At 44.4% G+C, this 27,454-nt stretch overlaps 1 long non-coding RNA gene across 4 annotated transcripts in view; it reads right to left on the bottom strand.

Annotated features, from left to right (window-relative positions):
• LOC112927765 (uncharacterized) overlaps positions 1–21,977 on the bottom strand; it is an 84,382-nt gene extending 62,405 nt beyond the window's left edge. The window contains exon 1 of one of the 4 annotated variants that reach the window (XR_012003231.1): positions 21,508–21,977. This is a non-coding gene — a long non-coding RNA (uncharacterized lncRNA). Of the gene's footprint in view, positions 1–21,373 lie in introns of all 4 variants that reach the window. The other 3 variants (XR_012003230.1, XR_012003232.1, XR_012003229.1) reach the window with 3 other exon arrangements.
• Between the last annotated feature and the right edge of the window lie 5,477 nt (positions 21,978–27,454).

The raw sequence follows: 27,454 nt of genomic DNA, 5'->3' as shown, positions 1-27,454 counted from the left end.
AAGCTAGGGGGAGGGGGAAATGGAGACTCACCAATAAACAGGCATAAAGTTTCAGTTCAGATAACGTAAACATGAGACTATAGTCAATGATAATATATTGTACTCTTAATGTCTAAGAGGGTAGATCTCATGTTAAGTGCTCTTACCATATAATTTTTTTTTCAATGAACAAACTAAGGATGTAAATAAGGATATAAATTGCTGGACACAATTATAGCCTAGGAAGGGCTCAATAAATTCAGGTCTCCTGAATCTTATTCATTAAAGGTAGGGATACATTGATTGTAAAATTCCTGGGCCACCTGGAGACAAAAGAAGAAAGATATAAGGTGAATATACATAAATATTTTAAGAATCAATGGTCTGAGGGGCACCTAGGTGGCTCAGTCGTTAAGCATCCAACTCTTGATTTCAGCTCAGGTAATGATCTCAGGGTCATGTATTCAAGCCTTACATTGGGCTCCATGCTCAGCACAGAGTCTGCTTGAGATGTTTTTCTCTCCCTCTCCCTCTAAAATCACCCCCTAAAATAAATGAATAAATGAATGAATGAATGAATGAATAAATAAATAAATAAATAAATAAATAAATAAATAAATCTTAAAAGAGAAAACAACAAAAAAAATCCAATGATCTGAAATGGAAAGGAAACGTTCTCTAATTTGTAGATTTGTGAGGACACAGAGAGGTGGTATTTGTAAACGTTTAACTCTTAGAGCATCTGGGACATAGTCAGCTCCACATAAATGATAGTTTCTTTTCTCTTTTAAATAGATTTTTAAAAGAAGCTTCATTAACAGCCCAAGGTTAGTGAATAATTGATTCAGGATTTGAACCCAAGTCCAAGACTGACCATCTCATTGCATTATGCTGTTCTGCCTGAAGAGAGCTTCATGTCAGTGCCCGCCCCCCGTCCCCCGGCATCAAGGCCACCCTTCATCTCGCTCTTCTGGGTGTGTTCCATCATCCTGTGTCTCGGCTCCAGCCGTCTGTGAAGCTGCACTTCAGAGACAATGCAGGGAACATATTTGAGCTACGACCTCTTTGGGAAGGTGATCCACACCTACATTCCTAATGCCAAACCAGCACCGGCACTCCCTGGGATGTCAAAGCTAGAGAGCTAGACACCACTTTTATTTGAATCTTGACAACCTTCTCCTTATTTGTAAAACACTGTGATAAAGTAACTTTTTGTCTAGGTGAGACAGCTTATCAGACATCTCATCAGGGAAGAACAACTGTCAAAGGCGCTCAATTTTTGTTTCAAGATAAAAAGACACAGAGACAGAATCTTGTTCTGATGTAAATGAGCCGACTGGCAGGAACTCCCTCCCTGCAGAGGTTGGAGAAGGTCCTATCAGCTCAGGAGGTGGAGGCAATAGGTGCGTCTTGCCTTCTACTCCAGGTCACCCAGCGAGCCAGGGATGAAAGGCTGGACCACTCAAAGGAAGGGAAGGTTTCTTAACTTCTGAGTCTGAAGTTACTCAACTATAAAATGAACGAGGGTCAGAGGAATGGTGTCTACATCACAGAGTTGTTAGCATCAACCTGAGACCTTGAACTCCATGATGCAGGTGGGTTTCTGCAGCCAAAGTGAGAGAAGACTAAAACAACATGCGCACACATTTTTAAAGTCCAACGATGTGCAAGTTGACTTTGCTCAGCATGATATTCGGGAGAGGAGAGAGATGAGGTTGTTATACTGTTGAAAAGACACATTTCTTACAAGGTCATCCCAGGGACACAGCATGAAGAACATGATATACAATAAGAATTGGGAGAAATGATTTAAATCCTAAGAAAGAGATATGGTGATATAATCTATTAATTATTAAATGAATCCACAAGATACATTTTACTCAGTAGTAAAGAGGTGCAAAGGTGTGTGTGTGTGTGTGTGTGTGTGTGTGCGAGACAGATCCCAGCTTTTAAGAAGATGATAGACTGGGAAGGAACCAATTCTGGAGACAGACGGGATGGGACACCTGCTTTTTTCACCTCTGCTGGGTGACCTTGGGAAGGTTTCTTAACTTCTGAGTCTGAAGTTAATTATGAAGGCCCACTTCCTGCTGCTCCTCAGAAATCCTCCATAAGCTCATGCTGGATGCCTTTTTGGGCTCATTTCGGCTCCATTTCCTCTTAAGCTCTATCATTTATGCGGCAGCCTGAATGAATATACTTAGTGCTTATTTTTTGCTCATTTCAAATGTAGAAGATGCCCACCTTTGCTGGTGTATGTGCATAACTACATGAAACATCCCAATTACAGAAACGTTAAGTGTAGAATAGAATCTGGAGGCAGAAAAGTCGAATTTGAGTCTGGCTTTGTCAATTACATGGCAGGTGGCCATCAGAACGTCACCTAAACTTCCCTGAGTCTGAGTCCATCATTTGCAGAATGTCGGTCTTAGCACACATTAGGAGGGAAGGAGCCTGGGCACGAAGGAACTAGACAGGAGAGACCATGATTGTGTGTTTTTGTGTGTGGGGGGGCTTTATTGGTAAATAGATTACAATGAAATAGAATGATGGTTTGTTGGGGAACAAAACTCAGACAGGATCTGCGTGTCTTCACCCCAGCTCTAGCTTTCAGCCTGTACCTTCTTACTGTCCAGTTGGCACAATGAGGCCTTGGTGTGCATGGCTGGCCTCCTTGGGCCCTTGGGGGCCTCTTTCTTCCTGGCCTGAGGTTCTGCACTATCTTAGACCTGCCATCCCTAGGAGGAGCAGTGGCCTTGGCTCTGGGCCCCTTCTTGGATGCATGGGCAAAGACCTCCTTAAGGACATGTTTTCCTTCTATGTGGCTGGAGAAGCGGCACCATTCTTGCCCTTGGGGACCCTGGATTTTGAACTCTGACTCCCAGCTTTTGTTTTCCTGTGGGCCTTGCCATCTTGGCTGTTCCTTCTTGATTTTTTTTTATTTTTATTTTTTTATTATTTATTTATGATAGTCACAGAAAGAGAGAGAGGCAGAGACACAGGCAGAGGGAGAAGCAGGCTCCATGCACCGGGAGCCTGATATGGGATTCGATCCTGGGTCTCCAGGATCGCGCCCTGGGCCAAAGGCAGGCACCAAACCGCTGCGGCACCCAGGGATCCCCTTGGCTGTTCCTTCTGCTTTGACCTTTGACTTCCCACTGGGAAGGGCCCACATGGCGTTGTCTGGCTGTTGGGAGTTATCTCTAGCTGAGACCAGCAGAAGCAGAGTGGACTGGAGGGAAGATGGCACAGTAGGGAAGAATTCTAAAAGAAGATGAAGCAACAGTCCTGTGACCCCTGCAGGGGCCTGGGCAGTAGCAGAGGTCAAGTTTGGTTGGCAGGACTGTGTGAACAGAAACAGTAGGGAGAGAAAGGCCAATGGGAGAAAGTAAGGACTGTTTGGGGACAGACATTGGGTTTGGTGTTGCATGTGCTGAGTCACAATATAGCATGATATAGCATGTGTTCCATGGATGTGAATCTCCCAGCCTGGTTCAGTATTAGGGATGTAAGTGAGGATCATTTTCCTGCAGTGGTGATCACCTGCATGAGTTCTCCACAGCAGAGATGGGGTAAAGAGGGGGACACAGCGTTCTGGCACCTGATGTCATGGGATGAAGGCCAAATGGAGTGAATGCAGAGTGCAGAGAAGCAGGATCTCAGGATCAGAGAAGCAGAAGGTGACCAGAGCAGTGCGTTGCCACCAAAGCCTTGAGACCAAAGCAGGAAAGCAGAAGATGGCAAATACAGAGGAAAGATGGATGGCAAGAGAACTTGTGCTAAAAGCGGTAGAGATCTGGAGGAGATGAGACAGAGGAATGGTGCCCACCAGGGTGGACCGTGGGGAGACTCTAGCCCTTGGTCTCACACCAGTGCCAGAAGAACAGCCCCTGCAGGGGCTTTATGTACTTTGTTGTCTATAGGCTTTTATTCTCAAAAGGGATCAATTTGCCTGATGATAATAATTAAAAAAAAAAAAAGTAGACTATTACTACTTCAGGCAACTACTCAGTATCTACTACCCTAACCAAAATTCCCTTATAAATGTGTCATTTGCTTCCTCCCAGCCACTCTCTCCTTGTTTCCCAGGCCAGTGTGGATGGCCCCTCCAGCTTCTTCCAATTCTGATTCCCTCAGATCTGCCTCCTGACATTTTGTATCTCGGCTCTTAGTAGCTCTGGGACAACAAACCTCCAGATGATTGCCCCTTCTCGGTCTGAGCTGGGAAGGTAGCAGATACACACCACGACATCCTCGGTTTAGTGAAGAATACACGTACAGGAGGTTTGGGGGTAAGTGTGAGATGATATCCAGAGGATATTATTAGCCTTGCCGTGCTTGAGACAAAATGGCAAGGAGAAAAAGCAGGACGTAGGATTGGCAAGATTAAGGGAAATGTGGGTTTGTTTTGACTGGTCTTTTCTCGATCAAAGTGAACATGAGCAGGGTATACGTTTGGGAAAAGATGTCAGAGGAAACCAAGAACTTAAGTGTGCTAGAGAGCTGGAGAGAGAGTGAGCAAGTGGGATGCTGGAGAGAACATCAGCAGGGAGAGAGATCTGGGAGGAGGGAAGCCCATCTGGTAGAAGGTAGTAGGGCTCATTATCACTTCGAGGCTGCTGAAGGAAGGAGAGGAGGATGGGGATCGGAGGGAATTATCTGGGTGTGGGAAGAAGTTAGATTCCTTTGCTCTCAGCCTGGGAATCTGGGTTATATCAAATACAACAGAAGGGAGGAAGAGTGGATGGGAGGGAAGAGGTGGGAAATTTATTGAACGCTTTCCACACTTACATCCATCAGCCTATTTAATTACCACAGCCTTAACCCATATATGTTGACATGAGAAGTTAAAAAAAAACTCTCCTCAAAGACAAATTATAGTTTGTGGTCCAGCCAGGATTTGGATCTGGGTCTATCCCACTCCACAGATTACATTTTTCCATTTATTTTTCTCTCCCCCAATCTAGCCACACTCCTTTCTCCTACTGTCAACAAGTTTTTGGTTAGTGAATTTACACAGGGACAGGTGTTCTGTGGTCTCACAAACCACCAGCCAAGAAGTGTCTTTACATTTGTTCACATTTACAAATATAGGAGAAAGTGATTTTATCTCTTGGAATCGAAAGAAATCAAAGAGTCTCTTTCTCTTAGGTTTCCTTCCTCAGCTGCATGCCACCATGTTGCCAGTAGATGCCAGTTCAAAGTCTGAGTTGCCCTGGACTCTTCCCTCTACCGCTTGAATACATCCCACGATGTGGCTGCCTAAATGTGTCTTATATCCAGCCCCTCTCTCTTCTCTTGCTTTGGGTCCCTATCTTCACTTACTCAGAAGGCTTGAACCTATTTCTCCCGCTTTTTGACTTGCCAATTCTCATCTCCAGTACCTCACACCATTATCCTACAGCACTTTAGACATTAGGATCTGTTTCACATTCCCAAAATTCTTCAGTAGCCTCATGTCTGTGCTACCACTAGTCTTTTTTTAGAGCAAACATCTAGCTCCTTCTTCTGGCCAGGTCTCCTGGCAAATATCTATTTGGCCTACAATCCTTTCCTGAACCTATCATCCATACCCTCATCCCCCCAAGAATTACATTCTACTCCCTGTGCAGAATTGCACCAGAGAACCCATGACATACCTTTGTATCTACCTTGATGATGCATCTCCCACCTTCCCTGACCTGGGAGCACCTTGAGCTCAGCAGCATGCCAATTCATTCTCATAGCCCAGGGCCCAGTACTGTGTGCCAAGTGGTTGCATCAATGAGTCAACCAGGATTGATCTTTGGCTGAACAACCACATTTTTTTTTTTTCTGGTCTACATTGGAATTTGTCACAGTATCTATTGGAATTAAAGCCTTTATAAATAAATATAAGCCTAAAATAAAACCTCACAAAACTTTTTTTTTTTATTTTGTTTGTCTTCTTGGATGCTTTGTTCTGCCCATCAGTTTAGGTTGGAAGCTGGAGTGGGCAATTAGCATGACAGCCCCAGTGATTACTCCCATAATCTGCAACCCCTAAGCGGTAGGGAATAGAAGCCTTGGGTAGACTTCGAGTATATTTCCTTATTAGGAAATCACAGTGATTTCATGAAAGTCACAAAGGAAATGTTTTTACTGAGAAATCACATGCTGTAACTAATGAGGAAAGGAAAAAATATATGTATTTTTAAATCCCACATATTAACACTATGTCTAACAATGAAATTATGTATTCAGGAAATTCTAAGCTTATACTTGGCCTAGTTGAACAGAGAGATGTTAATTCGTCTGAACCCCCTGTGCATAAATACATATCTGAAATGATAATGGCTTGGAGCACTGTGCCTCTTGTCAGTACCATGAGGCACTTTCTCATATAATCCTCACAATGGATACGTAGCTTTCACCTATTGAACAGAAATGGAAACTGAGGCTCCAATGTGTTAAGCTGCTTGTCTGAGAATTTGTAGTGTCCAGGAGTGAGACAAATTGTGAGCCCAAGTCTATCTGATTCCCACCACTCCAGAGCTGTACCTCTTGATAATATATGGACATGAGTTATAATCCAGATAAATCTGGATTTATATGGATTTATTTTCATATATAATATGAAATAATTTCCATAATTACTGAAAAACATGATAGAAGCTCCTTGACTATCTTTGAGACTCTCTTCAATAAGTCCTTCAAAAGAGTATTTTTACATAAAGGATAAAAAGGAATGAAATAAAACTTAAAACTCAAGTTACTCTGGTTCTAGTCCTGGTTTTGATGACAAATTCACTGTTTGACCTTGAAGGAGTCTTTTTTTTCATACCTAATCCCAGTCAAATGAGGTGTTTGGGCTTGCTAATTTCAAAAGTACACCCATCTCTGTCTTATGTTATGGGAAAATAAATGACAAAACTAAAAAATAATAATAATAATAACAATTAAAAAAAAAGATTTAGGATATCCTCTTAATGACCAATTCTTAGACTAGGAAGGGTCCTCAGGCAAAGTTGCTAGCAGCTGAGCAACACCCAGAAGCCAACAATATTGATTTTTGAATGAGGTAATGAATTAATGAATCAGTTATCTATTCTTATTTTTTTTTCTTGGATTTGATTTTTCAAGAAATTTGTCTTCTCCTGTATGTTCTGTGTATATCTGGTGTGTCTTAGCTTCTACCAATGCATGGGCAATATAAATTGTTGGTATCAGGATAACAATAGAACAAAGTACGAGAAGTTGTGCAAAAGGAAATGGAATTAACAGCACATATCAGTGAGTAACATCATAACTCAGCAGAAGGATGAGTGTCAGCAAGGCTCTTATGAATCACTGACTTCACAAGAGTTGATATCTTTTCATTAAATATTTTGTCTATAATCAAATCTCTTCCTCCTTTAAAAGCCAGAAAATTGTGAATGTTGTCTTTCTGCTTGACAAATGCAAAGGAGATGTGAATCCACAGGGTCCAGGACTTCAGTGGTCAGGATTCTCTCCTTACTACTATACACCATAATTTCTATTTATTGGGAGAGGCAAGCTCTGCCCACTTCTGTAATGCATACCTTTCTCATCCTAGTTACATACTCAACAGCTCTCTCTGATCCTAGGTTTTGATCATAATTTTTTCAATCCTTATTAATTCAATGAATTCATATTCAAGCACGATTTGTGGGTCAAGAGCTTGATTCAGTGCATTCAGACAGCATGTTCCCAATGCCAGGCTATTCTGGGCACTGGAGATATAGGGGTGAACAAACACAATCTCTTGCCCTTGAGGTTTTTTCCAGCTAATAGGGAAGCCAACTATGTAAAAAGTAAATGTTATTTAATGTGATACATGCTATAAGAAAAAGAGAGTGCACGGCACAGTGAGCCCTAGGAGAAGTGCTACCTGATTCAGAATAAGAGAAAGTCGAGTCAGCATAGACTATGATATGTGACGATAATAGACAACCCTAAAATCTTAGCAACTTACAATACATCTGAGTTTCTTACTCATTTCCCATGACAATCATAGACTGATTTAGGGTTGGCTCCACACCATCTCTATTCCAGAATCCAGGCTGAAGCTGTATCCGCTGCCTGGAACATGTGGATCTCTGGCCACAGGACATGCGGTAGAATGGCATGATGGGTCAGAAGTGCCACTTGTCACTTCCTGCTACCTTTTAAAGCAAGTCACATGGCCAAGACTGACATCCAGGTTTAGGTTTGTTTAATGCTGCATGTGGAAGAGACCAATAAGGAAAGGCATTGAGTATTTTGGAAACTAATACCATCTACCACTGGGGGAAATGCCTGCTATTTATGATGACTAGACCCAAAGGTAAGATGGAGGGCTTGTGAGTAATGCGACTTGATATTCAAGCAGAAAATAGATAATGAGGGATTTTGTAGTACAAAGAAGCTTAGATCAGGAACGATTATAAAAGTGGTAAGTCTTCTCTTGGAAGTGAAAGAAAGGAATAGTTTAGCCAAATCCTGTCTGTGTTATGGAAAATGGTTCGTAGGCAGCACAGTGCTGGCAGGAGCAGAGAAGGAGACTGCCTCTGAAGAGGTGATGAGAGTATGAGCTCAGGAGGTGAGATGGGGATGCAAAGGAAAGAGCCATGAGAGCTTAAGACAGTGCTTTGACTACACTGTGCATGGACCAGACCCATGGAGAGGACACAATTTTTTTTTTCTTTTTCCATGAAATGATACATTGCTACTAATAAAATGTTGGCTTTGTTTGCAAACTAAAACAGAGGAGAGACAATAAGTACCTCATGCTGGGCTCTGTGCAGCCACAGATGATCTGGAGAGTCTGATTCAGTGAAGCTCTCACAGGTGTAGTATTGACAGGGAGAGAAACAAAAGCCAGATTGGCCCTGTGGTCCAAGGCTTGCCAAAAGATTGGCCTGCTTGTTTGCACAGCACCTCACAACTCACAGAGCGGGGTCGGGGAAGCTGCAGGGGCTCTGGGGGGAGAGACAGACCTGAAATTCAGTCCCATTTGGACTGTCACAAGCCAGTAGATCTTGGGAAATTTTCTTTATCTCCTTGAGCCAATCTCCTCATCTAAAAGGAAAGAAGGACAGGGGGAGGGAAGGAGGCAAATCAAGAAGAAAGGAGGGTGTAGTAGTCAGGGATCCCCAGGGAAACAGACCAGCAGGAGAGAGAGATCTGTTTTTAAGGAACTGGATCCTGTGATTATGGACTCTTGGCAAGTTGAAACTGTGAGGGAGAAGGCCTGCAGGACACGCAGGCGAGAGTTGCAGTTGAGCTTCAAAGACAATCTGCTGACAGAATTCTTTCTTGTTCAAGGGAGGCCACTCTTTTCCTCCATTCATGCCTTCCACCGATGGGCCATGGCCAGTCGACCTGACGGACGACGATCTACATCAATCCAAGTTCAACCATCTAAGTGTTAATCTCATCCACAAAAACACCTTCACAGAAACATCCAGAGCAACATTTGACCAAATCTCTGGGCTCTGCGGTCCAGCCAAGTTGACCACATCAAGTTAACCTTCACAGAAGGGAAAGGAGAAGAAAGAAAGAGAAGAGAAAGAAGAAAAAAAAATGCGATATTCTTTGGAAGGCCCAGCTGCCATTTGGTAGCAGCTCACCAAAATGACGCTTATTTTTTATTTTTTATTATCATCGCATCATTTTTTTGTTTTTCCAGTTGGTCCGTCCTTTTTTACAGATGATGAAACGGAGCTGTTACATGCAGGCTCCCTATTTTCTCTGTCTTGCTGAGGTCGTGCCCTTGCTGGGTACACGTGGCCACTTATCAGACGGCGGCTAATTCCGAGACGGACAAAATACCCAGGTTTTGTGTGGAACGGACACAGTTCCCTGTGCACCAAGACCAATCAGAATGATCAATTGAGAGTACAATTGAATTCATTTGTGAACAACAGAAACAAAAACTGACCTAGTTTCTGTCGTCGAGTGGGGCTTCAGCGTGTCCATCTACGCTTGGGGGGAGCCGAGACGGCCAAGGGGCTTTGTTCCCTGTGGACATCACCAACTCATTTGCTGATTTAACAGGACATTATAAACATATTACATCGTGGCTGCCCAGGGCAGCACAAGGCTTTGAAGGGACCCAGAGAAGTAGAACACACAACATGTGCAGAATTCTTACATTGCTGCTATCTGATTTATGCATGTGACCTCCTTTTACCCTCGTTGTATTTGAAGCTGGATGAACCTTCGGGACATAGTAGCCTCCCTGGTTTTTCTTTGTCTGTTTTAAATGATGAACAGGTCATAAGAAGACAGGGTGCTGCAGTGCTGCCTCATGGTTACACGGATGAGAAGCTGGAACATCACAGAAGGGGGGACTCGCTATCTTGGACACGTGTGCAGGACGAGGTGCAGCTAAGTCGGATGACCCAGCACCCAGTGGGGCAAAGGCGGCTGGAGGCAGCATCCTAAAGATCCATAAAGACAGACCGATGACCACAAGCCCCTCTGCTTGGGCCCAAGGGTCCAGAGCAAGCCCGAGTCACAGAGCTCACCGGTAGCAAAGCCACATCAGAACCCCTGCAGACACGGGTGTGATGCGCTGCCCCTGACTTCCGCCCTAGCACCCCCTCCTCCAGGTGCAGCCCTGCCCTGGAGCTGAACTCTGAAGACCGCAGGGCAGTCCTGGGTCATGAGAATAAGCTTTGAGTCAGTAAGGAAAGGAAGAAAGGCCTTGGGTGCCAACCCTGCCATGCGTTGATTAGGTAGGTGGCCTGTCCAGCCCCTGGAATGAGAATAGGACTGCTATATAGGGTGCCAGCCCAAGCACATGGTAGGTTCTCCAGATGGGGTGCTTATGCTTAGTACTTTCTCACCCCGCTCATGCACAGACCACTTAAGGGGGTTGTGGGAATCGGAACTTCCACTTCACCATGAATTCAGCTCTTATCTTTCTATCTGGACACACCCATGCTCTTTTGATCCGAGATCCACAAAGAGGCTATTCTGAGTACTAATTATGGAACACATCCGGTGAGGGCTCCTCTCCCACCCACACACAGTTATTGGAGCTGTCATTGTCACATGCAGGCAGCCTGGCCCTGTGGCCTCAAACCTCTGGTACCTGTTGGCAGCAGTTGCCCCTAGCAACAGTGGGGGGGGGGGCTGTGAAGAAGGAAGTTACTAATGGTGTCTGTGTTTGGTGTTGTCTGTGAAGTCTTCATGTGTATGTATGTGTGAGGGAGGGTGTAGTCAGAAGTGAGAGGAGTCATGGGGAGATAGTTGGAGAGGTACTTCCTGTCTGTGTTGATTGTGATGTATAATTTTTTTTTTTTTTAAAGGTCTAGCTGGGGAAGCTGCTTAGGGCCATTTATTTGCAAATACATATACAAGAAGTGGAGACCCTGCTTCATCTCACTCCCAGGTAACTCCCAAAGTTATTTGACTCCCTTTGGGGTGGGGTGGGGGGGATGATGGTTCCGGCTTCTCTGGGGCTTCTGCAAGGTGAAGTTGGAGAGTAGCAAGGCTGAAGCACACAACAGAACAGGCTGTGGGAACGCACAGAAACTTCCACCACAGGGAGACAAAAACAATCAAAATTAAGCAGGCCCAAGGCTGCTCGCAGTGGGGGGTTGGGATGGTCCAGGATTTGCCATCCCTGCATAGGGGAGCTAACAATGAGGTGCTCTGTGTCATCAGACCCCCATTCCTCTGAGCCTGGGGATTTACCAGGAACTTCTCTCGGTGGCATGACCTTGGGCACATCACCAGCCTGCCGGTGTCTCAAGTCTTGGGACTTCTATCCATCTGCTGAGAATAGCTTTTATCCTGCCAACCTGCCAGGTTGCCCTAAGTGTAGAAAGTTCCCAGCACAATGCCTGACTTCCTTTGGCACTCGACAAGTGCACGTTTTGTCCCTTTGAGGGAGCACACCGTGGTGGAGCAGGTACAGGTGAGCTGAGGGGCAGAGAACATTTCCTGCCCACCCTTCCTGCCTGCTTACATGAGGGGTTCCCACCAGCTACATCCAAGATTTTGCCACTCCCCGGCTACATGAAGACCTCGGTGAGTCCTGGCACCTTCCGAGCTGCTCCTTCTTGGTTTGTAAGTGGAGCTCAGGTGGCCCGCTCCTGCAGGCTGGCGCTTCCTGAGTACTGGGTGTGGTGCCACGCAAAGCTCCCTGCCCAGCATCGGGGTGGTGAGGTTTGGCCCCCTTGTCAGGACCCAGGCTTCTGAAGAGCACGGCATGATATGACAAGGAACAGAGGTTTGGGATTTTGTGACTATGGGGAGGAGGTCTTTTGAATGTTATCGTTTTTCAACCTAAATAAAAGTATCATATGAAGGGAAAGATGGGTTGAGGTGGGAGACACAGCCACTCTGAGGGACATATTTTGATAGTGGGGGAATTCAGGGGAAGGGGAATCTGAGATGAGAGAGAATCGAAATAATACTTTTCCTAGAAGTTTTCGTTTTCTCCAGTACTTCATCTGTGCCTCATTTTCTTTTTGGTTTATCTGGTTTATCATTTTTAATAAAGGTATTCTCTTTCTTACCCATCAGTTAATGTGTGTTTGTTTTTTTTTTTTAAATTCGAAAATAGAAGGGTGCCTGGGTGGCTCAGTTGGTTAAACGTCTGACTCTTTAACAATGTTTTATTTATTTATTTATTTATTTATTTATTTATTTATTTATGAATGATAGTCACAGAGAGAGAGAGATAGAGACACAGGCAGAGGGAGAAGCAGGCTCCATGCACTGGGAGCCCGACTATGTCTGACTCTTGATCTCAGGGTCATGAGTTTGAGCCCCACCTCGGGCTCTAACAAAAGAAAGTAAAATAAAAAGAAGATATTAAAACCACGTACAATGTCACCATCTGAATATTTATCTTTGCCGTATGCATATTTTCAAGTTTGTATTTCAAATATATTTCCAAACATTAAATATTATTTAATAACTGTCAATGTATTGATTTTTAATGTAGCTTAACATCTTTTTAACTAGTTTACAGATTCTTCGAATTTTCTGTGAAATCCCTCCTGATAATCTTTCATTTGATCCTTGTGGTTTTGATATCTTTTCCCATTGCCTTTTTCAATTTGAATTTTAAAGTTTTAGGATATGCAAAATATTTTAATTTGTATATATTCAGATCTGTTTTCTTTGTGATTTTTTTCCCCCATTGCTATGGAAACTCTTCCCAGTCCAGTAACAATTAAATATTCAATTAAGTTATAAGTGTGCTGTGAATTAATTCTTAAATCCAACAGAGTATATTTTAGTATATGACCTGCCTGAGATAAGAATTAATTGTGATTTTAAAAACATTCTTCACCAAATTTATAAGCATATTTTATTTTTTTAATAATCTGTTGTGTTTTTTTTTTTAAGATTTTATCCACCTATTCATGAGAGACACAAACACAAAGAGAGAGAGAGAGGCAGAGACACAGGCAGAGGGAGAAGCAGGCTCCATGCAGGGAGCCCAACATGGGACTCGATCCCGAGTCTCCAGGATCACACCCTGGGCTGAAGGCGGCGCTAAACCACTGAGCCACCCGGGTTGCCCTATAAGCATATTTTGATGAAAAACTTCCCCTCCCTCTTGTTTATTTTATATCCTTGATTACGTATTGGATTCTTATCTGAAGTCTTTTTTCTGTGTTTTCTGTGCCCACTTTGTATTGCCAATTTTGGCAATAGATGCTCTTTTAATTTTGTGGCTGTGTAAGAAATTATTACATATGATCAATTCAGGTCCTATATCTTGCTTTTGTTTTTCAATTTCTTGCCTACTCCTATTTGTTGGTTCTCAATAAAAAATTTAGAAATATTGCCTCTTAAAAACACTAGAGTATGATATAAAATGTGTTAAATCTGAAAATTAACTTGGAAAAGGATGATATTTTGCAGCACAGCTTACTTAGTACTATATCGTATTATCTCAATCATATTATCAGATCTCCTGTCTCATGCAATGAGCAGTATTCGTTGCTGATATTTCTTCCCAAATCAGTGCTCAGGGCCTAACCCAAGGGCTTACACACTGTAAGAATTCATTACCTGTGAGATAACACAGAGCTCCAGGAATAATGTGTTGATTTTTTTTTTGATTTGGGGTTTTTTGGCAGTGGTTCTGCTAGAATCTATATATTCTAGGATCTTCTGACCTCAATCCATGACAATTTCTATTGTATAGGTACTCAGATTTTCTTTTTTTTTTTTAAGATTTTATTAATTTATTCATGAGAAACACACACACACACACACAGAGAGAGAGAGAGAGAGAGAGAGGCAGAGACACAGGCAGAGGGAGAAGCAGGCTCTATGAAGGGAGCCCGATGTGGGACTCGATCCCCGGTCTCCAGGCTCCCACCCTGGGCTGAAGGCGGCGCTAAACTGCTGAGCCACCCGGGCTGCCTGTACTCATTTTTTCAATATGAGTTGATCCAGTTGTATTTACCCTAAGGAAGGAATGTGAGCATATCAAATTTTTTAGAAAATTACCACTTTCAGGAAGCATCGTTCTGCCCCCAGAATGTCTGAACAAACAGCACATAGCATATTGCAACATTACAACTATGAAATTTTTCAGTGTTTCATATATATATAAATTAATCCGCTCACATATACATATGTATATGAGTTGATTAGTAGTGAATATGAAAATAATTTGGAATGAAAGCTAATACACATACATTATACTTTTCTGAGCCCAAAGATTCAGGAACTGGCACGGGGAGTTCTTATTCCAGCATTCCAGATGCCAACAATGTCTAACTGACACTTTAGGTGACCAAGCACGTAGCACGGTCTTGAGCAAGAGTTGGACTCTGCATCTGCCTCTCTTTGGGCCTCAGTTTCCTTAACAGAAACTGTTGAGGTTGGAACCGAAGATCACTAAGTGTGTGTGTGTGTGGGGGGGGTACTTGGGTGGCTCAGTGGTTGAGTGTCTGCTTTTGGCTCAGGTCATGATCCCAGGTTCCTGGGATTGAGTCCCATCCACATCGGGCTCCCCACAGGGAGCCTGCTTCTCCATCTGCCTATATCTCTGCCTCTCTCTGTGTGTCTCTCATAAATAAATAAATAAAAATCAAAGATCACTGAGGGACCTCGGGCCAGTCAGTTCTCTGGAGCTCTGTGTTCACCTGTAAAATGAAGTTAATCTCTACTGGCATGGATGAGATGACATTCCAAAGTGGGTGGAGCCCTTGGGGCATCTGCCCCCCTGTCCTGATGGTGGCTAACAGTGGAGTCAAAGAGAACCACCGAGCTTACTAAACCCAACCCACCACAATCTGCACCAGTCATGCCACCTTTGAGGGCCACCAAGCAAAACCCAAAACAATTTGAAATCATTTTTTTCCCCTAAAGCTCTGAGCACACTCTTGACATTGTATTTTCCTTTTAAAACAACAACAACAAAAAATAATAAAGATGTGTTACAGGAAAATGAAATAAATGACAACAGCTAAATGTTTGATGACTGTCAAGAAAATGAAGATGGAGCCAGGCACCTGATGTGGCATCCTCCTGCCTGTCCTGATCTTCTGGAAGCCTATCCTTGGCCTCCAATTCCTGTCAACTGACCTCTTCTGAACCCATTCCTGGGGCTTAGACCCAGGCCCCAGGATCTCTACTCATTGTCTCCCATCTTCTCTCTTTTGTTCAAGCCCGACCTCTACCGTAAGTACATTAAAGGGAGAGCCCATATCAAGTGACTGTAACACCAAGTGCCTTGATGTCTTCATATGTCTTCATGTCTTTGATGTTTTCTCATAGTAGATTATGAAAAACACATTTTGAACTGGGAGAAAATGCTTTATCATTGAATATTTAGTGACTACATTTCCTCCAAATTAAGAAAGGAAATAAAACATTTCCAGCAAAGAAATCGAATGGGAAACTGGAAAGAACAGGGGAATTTGGAAGATCCGGGTGTGAATTCTGACTTCGCTGGGTAGCTGCAATGATTCACTTAAGCTCTATGAATGTCCCTTTCCGAAAGAAGAAACCAGGCCGCTGGTAATCCCCATCTCAGGGGTGGCTGTGGATCACACACACATGACAGTAAAGGGCCCAGCAGCGGTGGCCGGCAGGGAGGGGACTCCGAGACAGAGCCTTTCCCCACTTTCACTTCACAGTGCTCAAGGATGGTGTTTTGTTGCAGAGAATGCATTTGAAGAACTCAGCTGGTGCTCAACATTTGTAACAGCCCCCCCAGGAATAGAGGCCACCTGCTTTCGCTTGCTTCTCTACCACCAGCAGGTTGGTAACAAACCCACTGGAATAGACAATCTGTAGGATTGTCATCCTGGAATTTGGTCAACAGCTGTGAACAAAGCAGCGATTCTTTGGCCCGAGGATGCACTTGCCCTGTGGGCTCTCAGCTTTCCTGCAGACCCTGAAATATGCTGGTCACCCCTCTGTTCCCATACCTGGCCACCTTTCGCTTCAGGGACCTGGTGGTATTGTCTTTGGTCTAAACTCTCCACGCGGACAAAGGAGGTGAACACACCGTACGCCCTCTTTCCCTCTGCCCCCTCTTTCAGCTTCAAGCACATACCGAGTGCCTTCTGTGCACAGGCCCTGAGGAGACAATGTGGAAACAGAGGCGAACTAGCCCCCGTCCTGGACCTCAAAGCAGACTGGTCACTGAGTTATAAGGATTTGAAGTATGTGATGATGAAGACACACAATTCAAAGTGATGATCAGTGCGGGCTCTTTGGGAACAGAGCTAGAGTGATTACCTATACCTGGAAGTTTTTAGGAAAGATAACGATGAATTTACCAGAAGGCAGGGGTACCAGGAGAAAGGTCATGTCAGGCAGAGCGGATGATATGTATAAGTGCACAGAAAACTTTCCCGTAAAGAGGCAATTACGGTTAAAGCATGTCGAAAAAGATTTTCATTCTCAGAACAGGATCAAGTTATCTTGGTAATGACCAAGTAGCTGTACAATCATAGTACCTATTAAATTATCATCATCCTTATATGCATTTAAATTGAGTCTTACACTTTATTCAAAATAGTCTAGCATATGAATCCTAATGCTGCATCATTGGAAAAAAAAAAAAAAAACACCCAAACAGTGCCTAGGAAGGAGCTTCTCCCCTTACCACCCCTGTGATCATTGCCAGCGTACCTCTCTGTCTCCAGTTGTTGACCAGCAACGTAGGAATAATGCCATGGCCTCCCTTGGTGGGGAGGGCCCTGTCAAGGTCACAGGTGGTGTGCAGGAAAAATAAAGCAGGTGGCCCACACGGAGGCAACCTGGACCCTTTCTGTGCTGAGCAGTCATGCAGCACCATCAGGACAATGCACCAACACCAGAGTGGGGAACACACAAGGTTAGGGTTGAAAGTTCTCCATCCAAATACTGCCTGAGCTCGGCCCTTTATTTGAGGACAGCCAACTACACCGCCTTCTACAGCAGCACTGTTTTTCCGAGATTACTCTTCAGTTCATTTCACAGTCCTCCCTGGTATATAATCCCTCTGGCCATGACTGCTGCAGGCTCTCATAAAGACATTCGTTACTGCCCCCAAAAGAAGTCATATCATGTATATCCAAAGATGGAATATGCCCCGTTTGGGGCGGTTAAAACACGGATCCCCTAGAATAAACCTATAATCAGCATGAACTATAGATTTTTTAATTGCCTGGGCAGGTGAGAGGCATTCTTGAAAATGAAGCACTAGACAGCAGTGATCATCCATAGAAGCACAGAAAAGTGTGTGCTGATCATTTAGGACTGTAAACACCGGGGCTTATGGCTAAAGCTTCTTTTCCTTCTTTTTTAGGTTCCTCTTGCTTTTCAATATATTTTTGTAATTGTCCTAGTCTTTCGTAGGAGTACAGACACTGGGAAATACACACGTGTGTGTACCTGTGTGTATACATCTATATGTGTCTGTGTATTTACATATTTGGAATATATATAAATTTATATATACTCATAGGGAGAGAGAATATTTGAGATGGCCCAGGGTGGAGTGCGGGCCATGATGAGAAGGAGCTGTTCCCAAATAGAATTTGGGCTTGTGACTCAGACAAGCAGATGTTAGATTACAATAGTAGGCCTATTTGTTAAGGAGAGACCAGCACTTAGGATTTAATTACTGATTATTACTATTATTGATTTTATTATATGATAATTGATTATACATTTTCTTAAACATTTTTAAAGATTTTATTTATTTATTTGAGAGAGAGCACAGAGAAAGGGAAAGCATGAGCAAGGATAGGGCAGAGGGAAGAGAAGCAGACTCCCCGCTGAGCATGGAACCCCACTCAGGGCTCTTTCCCAGGACCCAGGATCATGACCTGAGCTGAAGGCAAACGCTTAACCAAGTGAGCCACCCAGGTGCTCCTGATTATATATTTCAGTTGTGTTTTTCTAAATTTCATTGCTTGACCCTCCTCCTTCTCAACATCTGTATTGCGAATACCCAAAGGGCAGACACTGTGCCTTACTTTCATTTCTCAACATGCAGCATAGGCCTACTACGTAGTGGCCCTCAATTAATGCTGGATTTCTTTATATTAAAAATAGACACGTTTATTAAAACCACACTTGCTCTATGTCAGACACTATCCTAGGAGTTCAAGTTTCCTGCCCTCCAGGAAGTCCTAGAGGGGGCAGATATATGCATGAGCACACTGGAAATAGAAAGAAGGCCCTAACTACGGTTGCCAAATGGATGGGGCAGGCTGCCCAGAGGGGGAAATGCTTGACGCGGTCATTGAATACTGATTTGGAGCTCGCCGACACCTAGGCAAGTGAGGAAAAGGCAAATGACACAGAGTGTTTTTAATAGCAAATAAGTGAATAATTGCAGGGATGGTCTTTCTGGTTCCCTAATTCTGGAAATTCTGAAAATGGAACCATCTTGCAAGAAGACTCCCACATACCAGGATATAGGGCCATTAGAAATCATTTGGATCCCAACAAAAAAATCACTTACTTCAATGCCTAATGAGGCACCAATGGCCCCAAGAGCAGCACTGGAGGAGAAAGTTTGGAAGGCTCACAGAGTAAGGCCTACTCTCTCCTGGCAGGCATGTGATAGATGAATCTATTCCAACTCGCCTGGGAAACCCAGGGCAGGGGTCCGATTATTACCTGCACAATCTCTACCTGTGTCAGCTGGATGCTGCAAAAGCCCACTCTGAGAGGGAGTTAGAGGTACCAGAAATATATAGGGGAAAGCTCAAAAGGAATAAGAGTTGGGGGGATGCTGGGTTGGCCCCTTGAAGCCTTAGGAGCCTGATACAGACTTGCCACCCTTGAACAGCTGTAGATCTGACCACTTTGGGCTACCCGATGAGGAGCTCCAGAGCAAGGATGGTCTCTAGATGCATTCTGCGTGGAGAAGAATGGGCCGACCCTGCTACACAGCCCTGCTCAGAGATTGTTTGGGGCTGCTTGGGAAGAGCACAGCCCTGACTTGGAAAGTGAGGCAGATCTTGAAAGGTGACTTGAAGCAGACCAGCCCTTTTCTTGTGACGGGAGATCCTGGTGGTGCACCCCCCACCCCATGGCTGCCACCCTACACAGCACTACTCCCACCTCCTCAGGAGCTTCTACACCTGAATTAGAGTGGTCTAGTCCTCAACCCTAGCTTGGGGCAGCTTACGCTTTCTGGCCTTTGATGGACCTCCCGTATCCACTGCCTGGATCCACTGGTGCTGATTCCGTCTGGCAGCTTGCCCCCTCTATGCACATACCCTCATCCTAATAAATGGACTTCACCTTTGCTCCAGGGTTCAAGCTACCACATTTCTCCAGTTCCTGTAGCATGGCCCCCATCCTGCTGACCTCTGCGCTCAGGCCAGGATACGACCATGAACTTGCGTATTGCAAGGCAATCTGTTTTCTCCCTGAGTCCTGGGGAGGAGAAATTTGGCAGCAGCTCTGAGTGGACATCATCACCCAGAGGAGGAAACAGACGTGATGAGTGCTGACCAGGACACACCGCTTCCCAAGGCCACTCCCTGGGAAAAATGATCATGAACATCTCCTCACGTTTGCATTTTCTTATTTTTGTCTCTTACTCTCCAGTAGAACAAAAGCTTCAGGAAAGTTGTTGGGGAGGGAAGCTCTGTTTGTTTCTCTGCTGAGTCCTCACAGTTCATATAACAGGGCCTGCCAGAGAGTTAGCATTCAAGAGATAATCATTGAGTAAATAAATGGATCCCTCTCAGCAACTCTCAGAAGGAAAGCAATGTTTTGTAGGAGGGGTATTTGAGGATGGAAGAGAAGCATTCACTTGGAGAAAACTACCCTGACAACGACAGCTGCCCCAAATTCAAGGTCTGACTCCCCATTTGGTGTTCTGACTCCAGATTTTACAGAGTTGCAACCCAAACCTTTACATGCCCAAATGCTACAGTTAGAGAATATTTGAGCGTCAGCTCTGTCCTCACAGCTAGCCAATGAAGCAGATATTGATTTTGTCCCCATTTACCGATAAAGAAATAAAAGTTGAGCCAGGGCACCTGGCTGGCTCAGTGGGTTAAGCAGCTGACTCTTGACTTCAGCTCAAGTAGTGATCTCAGGGATGAGTTTGCCATCAGGCTCCATGCTCAGCAAGGAGCCGGCTTGAGATCTTCTCCCTCTGCCCCTCTCCCCTCCCTGCTCGCTTGCCCTCTCTCTCTCTCAAGTAAAGAAATAAATAAGTAAATCTCGAATTTAAAGCTCTGAGAAAAACAAATGAACAAACAAACAATAAAAGCAAACTCATAAATACAAACTAGGGGCTGCCAAAGGCCAGGGAGGAGAGGATTGTGAAGATCGGTAAAACAGGTGAAGGCGATTTAGCTTCCAGTTATAAAACAAATAAACCATGGAGATAAAAAGTAAGGAAATATAGTCAATAATACTGTAACAATGGTGACAACCCCCAGGGATGCATGGGTGGCTCAGCGGTTGAGTGTCTGCCTTTGGCTCAGAGCATGATCCGAGGTCCAGAGATCAAGTCCCGCATCGGGCTCCCTGCAAGGAGCCTGTTTCTCCCTCTGCCTATGTCTCTGCCTCTCTGTGTGTCTCTCATGCATAAATAAATAAAATCTTTAAAAAAATGCCATATGGTGATGGGGGTCTTTCATAAAGTATAGAATCGTTGAATCACTATGTTGTGAATCTGAAACTAATATAACATTGTATGCCACTTACATCTTAATAATAACACTATTTTTTTTTTTTTTTTAAGAAAGAAGAAAATCCAAGCTCTGAGAGTTATGGTCAGCTGGCAAGTGGAATACACAATCCTCAGTCTGTCTGGCTTCAAATCTTTGCATTTCTTGTCCCTTCTACTGAGGATGCTCTTTTCCTGGGTGTGCACCTGACCTCCGAGGTGGAGGGCCTAGAGCTCTGGAGCACCCCGCTGAAGCAGTCCCAGTCTATCAAGTTATCTTCCCCTTCTCCCAGTACAGGAGATCATCTTACTTACCTAAGGGTTTGTCTGCCCTCACTGGGATCAAATCTCTGTTCGGATGAGGACTCTGTCTCATTCGTTGCTCCATCCCTGGCATCTAGACGGTGCTGGATATATAATCAGGGTTTGATAAATACCCGCAGACTCACCTCTTTCCACTCCATGCAATTTCTTTCCTTCCTGGCGCAAGTTTGTGTCTCCTGGGCAGCAAGTCCACATCTAGGGTTGTGGAGGGAATGCCTCTGCTACTCAGACACGGAGGGAAATTGCTGTGATTTTCACATCCTCCAAAGATGAGAATTACAACCTTGCTCAGGAGCTGGCTTCATCGTCCAACCACCCTGCCGGGAAATTCTTCTACAGATCTGACCTAAATTTGTCCAGCTGTGGCAGAAACAGACTTGATCCTGGGTGGTCCTCAGAGGGGGCAGCTGGTGAAAGAGCTCTTTGTGTCAAATGACACAGCATCCCACGCTGACCTCTCCGTGAGAGGGAAGACAGGGCTTGGCGCACGGCTGCGGCCTCGCTGACCCCGCCGGTTCCAGGGAGGCAGCCAGAGTGCAGTGGACAAAGCTCCAGAGAGAATCGGGAAGGTCTGGCCTTACGTCCATCTCTACCTGCCTGCTGGGTGGCCTGAGCTAGGTCAGCTAAGTGCAGGAGCCCCATTTCATCACCAGCAGTGTGCCTAATGATGTCTGTGTTACAGGTATGCGACGTGATGGCGGGGCTCCGTGGTCTGTGTCTTTCTTCATTTATTATTTTGTTTAAATGTTACTAACTTACAAGGATTATGAGCCCAGAAGAGAAAAATGATCAGCCCAAGCTCAAACTCATGGTGGAGTTCAGAACATCTCTTTCTTCAAAGTCACAGTGTTGCCTTTATGATTCTTTCTTATCCCTCACACAGGTTTAAAGCTCCCTCTCGTTGTCAAAACTGGACAAAGGGTTTTGTTAAACAAAGAGAGAGCCCCAAAGTAAAATCATTTTTGAATCATGGGATATGTTCCCAAGAAGGGACTTTAGGCCTCAGGCGACCTGACTGATACAAGCCAGGCTTATGACCTCTCCCAACGGCCCCACCTTCCACCAGCTGAACTTGCCTAAAGCCCTGTGGTCCCCTGCACCCCACGGAGACTGACAGGTGGGAACTGGTGATGCGCAGACGCCCACGTGGCCAAGGCTTCAGACCTGAGCCATCTTGGCATTGGTCATGGGTATATGCAATCATGTCCGACATCTTCCTGCAAAGCCAACCCAGCTGTGACTGGTATTGTCACTGTTTCCACCTAAAATGAGCACTTAAAAAATAAATCACTGACAGGTATCAGACACAGAAGAAGGCCTTAGTGCCAGAAGATGCTTAAGCACCTTCTGTGTCGTACAGATAGAGCAGCTAAAAGGCAGAACAATGGAGTGTCCAATTTTATGACATGGCAGGGCTAGAATCCAGGGCCTATGCCCAGCCCTGTTTCCTTCCCACAGTATCCCACTCAGGCTATTAGGTGAATCTGACTCAGAAAATCCCACAGGCATGTAGAGTTTCCTATTCTCCCTTAGTTTGAAATCACAAAGTTCTTGAACCACTGGATTCTATGAGTGGGTGTGGCCCAGCCATTTTTCCTATAGTCTAATACTGTATGTTTCTGATACCACTGTAACCCAGAACAAAGGCTCTGGAGGCCAATTCACAGGGTTTGTAACCTGGACAAAACACTCATCAGCTGTGGGTCCTTAGGTAAACCCCTTCATCTTTTCTGTCTCCATTCCCCTATCTATGAAATAGTGATAGTGACCTCATCAAGTTGATGGATTAAAAAGTTGCTAGACATTCACTGCTTAGAATGACTGACATTTAGTAAGAACTGAGTAAATGCAACAATCATTTCATTATTTCTATTCAATAGATAAGGAAACTGAGATGCTCAGATGCAATGTCAGAGGGTAAATTAATGGAAATGCAGAAATCTGCCTCAAGCTTTCCAGGCTCTGGGCGCAATGCTCTTTCTTCCATGTCAGTCAAATTAATAGAATCACAATGATTCAAGGTCACAGAGGTCTTTCTACTCCCTTTTGCCCAGTGGCTCTATTGTACAGGAAAGTGAAGGCCCAGAAAGCAACACCCCTGGCTGTGTGCTGATCAGCTGGAAGATGATAGGAAATGATGACTGGCTCCTACTCTGAACCTATGGAATTTACAGAAGTGGCATCCTGGCTTAGATGGAATACTTGGTTGACCGGATTAATATTTCTAGACTAATAAACTATAAATGACTTCATTTTACTTCGCTTTAACCTATGTTTATTTTTTTATAAATCATATGCTCAGACTACTGCACCCAAAATATTATATTCATTATTAAACAAACAAAAAAAAAAGTAAAAATTTTATGGGACACCTGGATGGCTCAGTGGTTTAGCGTCTGCCTTCAGCTCAGGGCATGCTCCCGGATCTGGGATCAAGTACCACATCAGGCTCCCTGCAAGGAGCCTGCTTCTCCCTCTGTCTGTGTCTCTGCCTCTCTCTCTGTCTCTCATGAATAAATAAAATCTTTTACAAAATATCAAAATTTTAAACAGGAGAGAGTGTAAGATAAGAATTAGTAGAATTCCAATAGTGTCCTTCCATTACAATGGGTCATCCTGAGCGAGCACACTGCCTGAGTGAGTGAGTGCACCCCGTCTTCAAGACCATAGCTCCAGAGGCCAAGAATATTATTTGTTGCAAGGAACCAAGGGGCACATAATCAAACCTCTGCATCCCAGTCCCCTATCCTGTTCTGTCACTTATGGCACAGTTGTGAGGGAGAGGCTGGTGCACCGTCCCTGATGGTATTACCTTCCCCAGGACTGAAGGAATTTCTGCACTGGTCTTTGGGATCCAGCATGTGTTGGGGAAACTCCCCAGTATGCCCCCTTCTTGTCTCTCTTCTGAGGAGTGGGTGGTGCTAATCTAATTGCTCATGCATTGAGTCAGCTCTACTAGTGGGTGGGTCACTTTGTGTAGTAAGAGTATAACATGGGTGTGGCTCTTGCTGCTTTGTCCACATCTGGCTGGAGTAGTAGCCTGACCTCAGACAGACCAGTTTCCTTCTCCCTTTCTTCTCTAACTCCAGATATGTAGATTTGGGTAAAGGGGCTTAAAGATACATGTGTGTTAGGCCACATGCTTACTCAAGCTCTCACTAGACACCACACTTTGTTGACAACCCTTTACTTTGATCCTCATGCCCTCACAGGAAGGAGGAGTGGTTGGGTCACAGGCCCAGACATGGCCCACTCAGACCCATCATCAGTCCCCCTTTGCATCATCCAGATGGTCTCTGCTACTGCATATTCTGTACTCACCACAGATCACTTTGATTCCAGTCACATTTGCTGAATATGCTTTTTAACAGGCAACTTTAGTTCCATACTCGAGTAGCATAAATTCTGCTGGCTTTGAGGCAGTTCATATGGGTTTCATCACTGATGCTTGGGTCTATGTTCTCATCTGTAAAATAGAGATACTAATAACCCTGCCTACCTCATTTGACTGGTATGAGATGAAATTTGTAAATGCTTTCCATAAACTTAAAAAACCCCATTCAAATGAAAAGGATACAGAGCCACCAATGGAAATAAATAAATAAATAAATAAATAAAACTTTTGTTTTTAATGCAGTGCAATCCGAAACTCAGTGATCTTTTTCTCTTTAAACAAAATTATCATTGGGATGAGCATGTTAAGAAAATTTGGTGAAGACCTTGATAAATAGAGAAACTGTACATAAGTAGTAATCATTTATTCTTTATTCCATGGAAACACGTACTGAACCCCTATTTTGTGTCAGACACACTTTGCCAAGTACTAGAGAAAGAAGGTAAGACTGGTTGTGGCCTTCAACGAATTCACAATCTGATGAGAGACAGAGAGAGACAGAGAGAGTGGGATGAGCACCCATGTCATGACAGCGCACTGTGCTAAGGTCTGTGATGGCGATGTGAACTCAGAGCGGGAGAGTGAGCAGGAGGGTCCCCTCACCTCACCAGGGACCAGGGAGACATTACCTGAAATAAATGCTGAACTATGCAGAAGACTAAATAAAGCTAACGGTGGGAGGATCCATTCCAAATGGAGGTGAGGGAAAATATAAAGATTTTGAGGTAAGAGAAGGCTTTGCACCTTCAGAGCAGTGCATGGCTAGAGTACACTCTGCACCTGGGGTGTCAAGGGGAAGGCTGAGAGGGAAGTGGGACAAGGAACCTTGAACCTGAGAAGAGACATGCATTTGATCTTTGTCTTAGAAAGATCATCCTGGAGACTTCTTCAATTAATTATGCACTGTTAAAAGTTCAAGGCAGGGTTTCCCATATTTGGCAGAACTGTTGGAATCATTCAGGGAGCTTGTACTAAATTCAGATTCCTGGACTCTGTGTCCTCTACATCTGAATCCAGAGATATGCCTTTTGAACGTGCTCCCAGGTAACTCTGAAAAAGTCATATAACTGAAGTGGGCCTAATGGTCTCTCCCCGCCCCCCAAAATGATATGTCCATGTCCTGGACCCCCTGACCTGTGAAGGGTACTTTATTTGGAGAAAGGATCATTGCAGTTTATCCTAGATTATGTGGATAGGCCCTATATGAGAGTACACATACCCTGAAAGACAAGAGGTGAGAAGACTTTTTTTTAAATATTTTATTTATTTATTCATGAGAGACACGCAGAGAGGCAAAGAGACAGGCAGAGGGAGAAGCAGACTCCATGCAGGGATCCCGACGTGGGACTCGATCCCAGGACTCCAGGATCACACCCTGGGCCAAAGGCAGGTGCTCAACCACTGAGCCACCCAGGGATCCCAGGAGGAGACAGTTTGACTGTGAAGGTAGACATCGGAGTGATGTGACCACAAGCCAAGGGACATCTGGGGACCACCAGAACCAGGCAGAGACAAGGAACCAACTCCCCTAGAGCCTCCAGGTCACATGAGGTCCCACTTGCTCCATAGTTTGTTGCCTCTGGCCTGCAGCCCTGGGAAAGAGTACATTTCTGGTGTTGTGAACTACCTTTTTCCATTTGTTACGGCAGCCCTAGGAGACTGAAACACCAGCCAACAACAATTTTGTCTTTCATTTGTTTGCTTTCATGAGGTAGGAGAAATGGTGGCAGAGGCTAACAAAACCTAATCAACTGTTAGAAGGAGTTTGTTGAGAAAGAGCACAGCAAATTGTACAGCCATAAAGAAAATTTCCAAGCCGAGCTGGAGTCCAGCCCTGTCTTAGGCTGAGCTCTGAACAGAGTACCTTCTTCCTCCCCTGCATACCCTCTGCACATGCTTCCAGGGTGTGCTGCTTTTGCTCTCTGGTGCTAGAAGTGGCCATGTGGATAGACAGTCTTACACATAAACACACCTACTTCTTTCTCATGGGAGCCTCCATCACCGGCTCTCCAGGGAAATCTCCCAGTTACTGATCACCCCATAAAAAGCACATATTTCCTTGGATGCAGTGGGTTGGTGATGTAGGTTCATTAGTGCTGTAGCCCTGTTCCCATCACAGGTGCCATGCTGGTCGGAAAGCCTGTCCTTGAGTCATCTGGGACCCACCGACAGACATCGGGGACTTTCTATACTCTTTTGTAAGGCTATACACAGAAAGTTCCCTTAATGGGCCATGCTCGAATGCAAGTGTGTATTTGGATATGTTTGTCTTTGGGTGTGTGTCTGTGTGTATGTCTGTGTGTGTGTCTCTGTGTGTGTGCGTGTTTCAGCAACTTCCTAGGAACCATCTATTTCAGAAGGACCTTTCATGATACTAAAGAAATTTCCTAAGCATCTAATGTAACTCAGGCCCTCCGGGGAACACAGAAGTAAATTAGATTCAGTATCTGCCCTGAAAAATGTTCACAGCCTAGTGGAGAGAGATGCAGTATAATGCAGAAGTTGAGGAAAATGACTCTGGGTTCAGACAAACCTTCATTCAAATTCAGGCTCTGCCTTTCATTAGCTAAGTGATTATTAGCAAGCTTCCTAAGCCTGTGAGGCTTTAGATCTGTAAAATGAAAATAATATATTTTCTCAAGGTCATTGAAAGGCTTTCTTGAGTCAATAGATACAGA

Source organism: Vulpes vulpes, chromosome 8 (assembly GCF_048418805.1).
Source record: "Vulpes vulpes isolate BD-2025 chromosome 8, VulVul3, whole genome shotgun sequence".
NCBI classification, from domain to species: domain Eukaryota; kingdom Metazoa; phylum Chordata; class Mammalia; order Carnivora; family Canidae; genus Vulpes; species Vulpes vulpes.
Note: the sequence above shows the minus strand (reverse complement) of the source record. Positions and strands in the feature narration are given on the sequence as shown.